The sequence below is a fragment of the Meles meles genome, chromosome 2, assembly GCF_922984935.1.
Source record: "Meles meles chromosome 2, mMelMel3.1 paternal haplotype, whole genome shotgun sequence".
NCBI lineage: Eukaryota > Metazoa > Chordata > Mammalia > Carnivora > Mustelidae > Meles > Meles meles.
The window spans coordinates 102,599,044-102,605,815 of record NC_060067.1 but is presented as its reverse complement, the minus strand read 5'-3'; the positions used below and the strand labels follow the sequence as shown (position 1 = coordinate 102,605,815).

Here is a 6,772-nt window from a genome sequence, read left to right as displayed (position 1 = left end):
GGTGGCTCAGTGGGGTAAAGCCTCTGCCCTCGGCTCAGGTCATGGTCTCAAGGTCCTGGGATGGAGCCCCGCATCGGGCTCTCTGCTCCACGGGGAGGCTGCTTCCTCCTCTCTCTCTGCCTGCCTCTCCACCTACTTGTGATCTCTCTCTGTCAAATAAATAAATTAAAATTTAAAAAAAAATTTTTAAATAAATGAATTATTAGTGGTGCCTGGTGGCTCAGTTGGTTAAGGGTCTAACTTCAGATCAGGTCATAATCTTGGGGTCCTGGGATTGAGCCCCAAAAGGGGCTCCATGCTCAGCAGGAAGTCTGCTTCTTCCTCTCCCTCTCTGCCCTCCCCCTGCTTATGTTCTCTCTGTCTCTCTCTCAAAAAAATAAAATCTTTAAAAAAACAGAATCACTAAACAGTTTTATACTGACATCAGAATATTCAGATGAATCAGTGAAACAGAATAGAGATAATAAAACCATATCCTCTAGTATGAAAGTGACATCACACCATGAAGGAACAGGAAATAATATCATTTAAAAAAAAGTGCTAGGGCAATTGGTTAATTATTTAGAAAATTAAAATAACACATTTTCAGTTGGTTAAGCATCTGTCTTTGGCTCAGGTGATGATCCCAGGTTCTTGGAGTTGAGCCCCGTGTCAGGCTCCGTGCTCAGCCGGGAGACTGCTTCTCCCTCTGCCTGCTGCTCCCCCTGTTTGTGCTCTCTCTGTGTCTCTGTCACAAATAAATAAATAAATGAATAAATTCATTCATTCATTCATTCTTAAGAAATGAGAACAACTTAAAGAAAGCTGATTACATAAAAATTTAAAAAAAAAAAGAATAACATATTTTCTCTCTTTTCATATACCCAAATCTAAGAGTTAGGTCTAAAAAGCAGAAACAATATATATTCTATATAGTGAGTATCTATGAAACATTTGATATGGGAATGGGAGCTACTTTTCTAAGCATAAAAAAATAGATTCAGTGTTGGGGAGGAGGGATGGGGTGGTTGGGTTACAGACATTGGGGAGGGGTATGTGTTATGGTGAGTGTTGTGAATTGGGTAAGACTGATGATTCACAGACCTGTAGCCCTGGGACAGATAATACATTATATGTTAATAAAAAAATAGATTCAATCACAAATACAAAGCACAGTAGATTAATGACATAAAAAGGGAAAACTCGTGTTCTAAAATGACAGTTGGTAAATCATGAAAAATAATTATATCAGTCTTGACAAAAATTTAATATTCCTAATATATAGATTGTTTATAACTCAGTGAATGGAACACCCAGTTTTAAAAATAGGGAGGGGCTTCCTGATTGTGTTGGTGGATAGAACATGCAACTCTTGATCTCAGAATCGGGAGTTCAAGCCCCACATTGGGCATGGAGCCTACTAAAAAAGTAAACAAAAATAGGTGAAAGACACACAAAATTTTGGAAATACAAATGACCAATATATGAAAGAATGTTTAAATTCATTGAAAATGCAACTAAAACAGTAAGATACCATTTTTTTGCCCATGAAATTTTAAAGATACATCTTAAAAGGAAAATATCAAATAGTGATTAGAGAGAAGTGTTCATATATTGCTGTTCGCAATTACACTGAAACTATATTTCTGGAGAAAATTTAAGAAATGAAGGTTTTGGGGCGCCTGGGTGGCTCAGTGGTTTAAGCTGCTGCCTTCGGCTCAGGTCATGATCTCAGGGTCCCGGGATCGAGTCCCACATCGGGCTCTCTGCTCAGCGGTGAGCCTGCTTCCCTCTCACTCTCTCTGTCTGCCTCTCTGCCTACTTATGATCTCTCTCTGTCAAATAAATAAATAAAAATCTTTAGAAAAAAAAAAAAGAAATGAAGGTTTTTAAAGTGTTTGTTCCTAACTGAAGACTGGTAGGCTACATTGGATTCTGGGCCAGAATACCACATTAAGGGATAAACCTGAGAATCCCAGGGAAGTCTGGAGTTTGGGTAACAGCATTGTCTTCAGTGTTAATGTCTTCATTTTTGACAAGTATATCATGGTCATGTAAGATGTCAAAATTAGGGGAAGGGAACGCATGAACTCTCTGCACTACCTTTACAACTTCTCTGTAAATCAAAACTCATTCCTCCCAGAAGTTTTCTTGAGTAAATATTCATGCCACTTGGCTCAATCAGTTCTACTTCGAAGATGTAACTATGGGTAACAATGAGAGAAAAAATAGTTTTGGATTAGTTATTCATTATTTGTTGCAGTTGTATACTTTATAGCAAAAGAGAAAGGAAGGAAAAGACAAGCAGTCCAAATGCTCAACACTATGGGCAATGTCATAGCCAGACTCATTCACACATAAAATAATTATGAGACCCGCTCTGGATATTGCAGCATAGAAGCAACCAAAATGAAGATCTCTGATATGAAAGAGCTTAATTTCCAAAAGAGGAAAAACTGACAGTGAATAAGATAAATAATACGTGTAGATATTAGTCATCAATGTGAAAGGCAAAAATAAAATCAGGGAAGGGATGCAAAAAACCAGGGGGAGGTTGTGCTTTTAGGTAGAGAGGACAGAGAAAGCCTCACTGGGAAGCGGATACTTGAATGAAGACCCAGGGGAAGCAGAGCGCAAACCCTGAGGACCTCAAGGCAGAACGACGGAAGTCCCCGGGCCTCAGTGCAGGGGCCATGAACGGGACATCTGCAGCAGAGTGAACGAGGAAGGATGGTAGTAGGAGAGGACATGATAAAGTTGGAAGAGAGCACAGATGATAGGGACAATGGCTCAGTCTGAGTGAGATGGGAGCCACGGAGGTTTTGAAGAGAGAAGGAACATGATACGACTTTCAGCTGAATGGATTCTCTCTGGTCCTGGGTTCAGAATAATCAGAATGGGGCAAGGTGGAATCATGCGGTGTTACCTAACAAACATTATTCTTAATAACTTTTGACGGCACCCAAAGTGCTCCAAATATTGCACTATAAGTTTAAAAGGAGGACACAAATCTAAATACACTATACTTCTAAAAAACAAACTGACCGAACTTTGGATAGTAAAATTACGGTTAAGTTTTGTTTTGCTCTCAACTCTTCTATGTTTCTCAACTTTTCTGTAATGAACATCTATTCCTTTAAGAGTAAGGGAATGAAAATGTCTACCTGATTATAAATTGCTCACCTCTAATCAGTTGAGGTCTGAGTGTGATTTCTTTTTCTTTTTTTGACTAATGGGAATTTCTTTTTAACTCTTTTTCTTTTAAGATTTTATTTATTTGACAGAGAGAGAGATCACAAGTGGGCAGAGAGGCAGGCAGAGAGAGAGGGAGGAAGCAGGCTCCCTGCTGAGCAGAGAACCTGATGCGGGGCTCAATCCCAGGACCCTGAGATCATGACCTAAGCTAAAGGCAGAGGCTTAACCCACTGAGCAACCCAGGCGCCCCCTGAGTGTGATTTCTTACAGCATCGAGCCTGTTTGGTTCAAGATATTTTAATATTCATCTGTAAAATGAAAGCTTTTGTAGCTCTGAAAGCATACTGGGCATTTTTTTTTAAGATTTTATTTATCCATTTGACAGAGATCACAAATAGACAGAGAGGCAGGAAGGGAAGCAGGCTCCCCACTGAGCAGGGAGCCCGATGCGGGACTTGATCCCAGGACCCTGAAATCATGACCTGAGCCAAAGGCAGAGGCTTTAACTCACTGAACCACCCAGGTGTCCCCATACTGAGCATTTTTTTTTTTAAATATTTTATTTATTTGACAGAGAGAAATCACAACAAGGCAGAGAGGCAGGCAGAGAGAGAGGAGGAAGCAGGCTCCCTGCGGAGCAGAGAGCCCGATGTGGGGCTTGATCCCAGGACCCTGGGATCATGACCTGAGCTAAAGGCAGAGGCTTTAACCCACTGAGCCACCCAGGCGCCCCCATACTGAGCATTTTTAACTGAAACTTCTTTAGTCTAAAATGACAATAGGCGAAGGTTTTTTTATTTTTATTTTTATTTTTAATTAATTAATTAATTAATTAATTTACATGTAATGTATATTTGTCCCAGGGGTACAGGTCTGTGAATCATCAGTCTTACACATTTCACAGCACTCACCATAGCACATACCCTCCCCAATGTTCACCACCCAGCCACCCTATCCCTACCCCTTCCCCCTCCACTCCAGCAACCCTCAGTTTGTTTCCCGAGATTAAGAGTCTCTTGTGGTTTGTCCCCCTCCCTGGTCCCTCTTGTTTCATTTTTTTCCCTCCCTACCCCCTATGACCCCCTGCCCTGCCTCTCAAATTCCTCCTATCAGAGATATCATATAATTGTCTTTCTCTGATTGTGTGATTGACTTACTCCACTTAGCATAATATCCTCTAGTTCCATGCAAATGGCAAGATTTCATTTCTTTTGATGGCTGCATAATATCCCATTGTGTACATATATGTATGGAGATATATAGCTATATGTCCATATATCTATATCTATAGATAGACATCTATATCTATAGATATCTATATCTATAGATATAGATGAATCATGATAGATAGATGAATATATATAGATGAATATATATAGATATATCTATCTACCCATAGATATAGATATAGATATATAGATATATCTATCTATAGATATATAGATATATAGATATATCTATCTATAGATATATAGATATATATATAGATATATATATAGATATAGAGAGATGTAGATAGATAGATATCTATATACCACCTCTATCTATCTATCTATCTATACCACATCTTCTTTAGGTTAAGGTTTTTACACAACAGAACTTTAGAGCTGAAAGGTTTAGAGATAATTTCATTTAGTTTCAGGAGATGGAAGAATCAGTAGTGAAATGACCAAACCAAGGACTCTTGGATCCAGAATCAGAACCCACATGTTCTGATACCTGGTCTGACTCTACCACGTGGTCAAGGAAAATTGAGAGCAAGATGCCAAATTTTAAGGGTTTACCTAAAACATCAAAGGTAGGATTCTTATTTCCTTTCGTTTCAAGCACCTAAATTAAATGGTATTTTTAAAAGATTTTATTTATTTATCTGAGAGAGAGAGAGACTGAGCATGAGCAGGGGGAGGGGGAAGGGGGAGGAGCAAACTCCCCACTGAACAGGGACCCTGATGCCAGGCTTGATCCCAGGACTCTGGGCCCAGGACCTGAGCCAAAGACAGACACTTAACTGACTGAGCCACCCAGGTGCCCCTAAGTGGTATTTTTTAAAATACTCATCTATCTTAAGCTATTCTCTTATTTAAGAAGTATCTTCAATGGCTACTATGTGCCAAGCTCTGGTAAAACCTTTCAGAATTTAGTCTAAATGAAAAGCTATGATTGTAGTTCCTTGCCAGTGCACTTAAGGGGAAAAAGAAGAGCTTAAGGAAGTTACTTTAAAAAATAAAAAGTACTGGTAGTGGGGCTGCGCATGGGCAGTCGTCGCAGCTTTGGAAACATGGCGGAGCAAGAGCAAAGAAAAAAGATCCCATTGGTTCCAGAAAATCTCCTGAAAAAGAGGAAGGCTTATCAGGCCCTTACAGCCACTGAAGCAAAGCAGGCACTTTCGGACAAGAAGGAGCAGAAGAAAGGAAAACAGCTCAAGTTTAAGCGACTAGAATGGTTCTTACATGATTCCTGGAGGCAGCGACGTGACAGGGTGCGCCTCAGACGACTAGAAGTGAAACCTCGTGGCCTGCAAGTGCCAGTAAACATTCCTTGGCCTTTGTTGTACGCATCCAAAGGATTAATGGGGTGAGTTCACTGGTGCAGAGGACCATTGCAAGGCTTGGCCTGAAGAAGATTTTCAGTGGTGTCTTTTTCAGAGTAACCCCCAGACCATAAAAACGCTGCGTGTAGTGGAACCTTATGTGGCCTGGGGGTTTCCAAATCTGAAGTCTGTCCGGAACTCATCTTGAAACGTGGACAAGCCAAGGTCAAGAATAAAACAATCCCTTTGACAGATAATACAGTGATTGAGGAGCACCTGGGGAAGTATGGTGTTATTTGCCTGGAAGACCTCATTCATGAAATTGCCTTTCCGGGGAAGAATTTCCAGGAGATCTCTGCATTCTTACGTCCTTTCCATCTCTCAGTGGCCCGTCACACTACCAAGAATAGAGTGGGCTTCCTGAAGGAGGTGGGCTTACCTGGCTATCGAGGTGAACGCATCAACCAGCTCATTCGACAGTTGAATTAAACCCAGCATATCTGAAAGCACAGCACATCGGTGGCGTGTGTTTTTTCTCTTAGAATTGTTAACAGTATCTTCGAAGAAGAATGTTTTCTGTTATATCTTCAGAAACTAGAGGGAGGGTAAGGGGAAAAAATGATGATGATCTGGCAGGCATTGGTCATCACAACCCAGTTCCAAGGGAAAGTTCAGTGTGTTTTCCACGTTACCTGCCCCCACCACCTCTGACGTCAGCGAAGGACTCCTGCCACGGAAGGGGAAGTTCTGCTGTGTTACATCTTCTATCCTGAGATTTAAAGTTGGTGAACGAATACCCAGCATGGATACAAGACAGCAGTGGACTGAGCTCAGGGACGTACTTGAACCTGGGGGTTTCTAGGGCCTTGTTTTGGAAGGAACTTGAAATATAACTATAAAGAAGAGCACAAAAACAGTGCTCAGTTGTCTCTGCAAAAAAATAAATAAATAAATAAATAAAAAAGTACTGCCACTATCAGATTTTTAACACGCTAGTAATTGTGTATTGAAAAGCTCTTTGCTGCCCCATTGTGGGGAAATAAAGATCTTCACATTAAAAATCTTAAA

At 40.5% G+C, this 6,772-nt stretch overlaps 1 pseudogene; it reads left to right on the top strand.

Annotated features, from left to right (window-relative positions):
• Positions 1 to 5,396: 5,396 nt before the first annotated feature.
• On the top strand, positions 5,397 to 6,490 carry LOC123935465 (annotated as a pseudogene).
• The last annotated feature ends 282 nt before the right edge of the window (positions 6,491 to 6,772 follow it).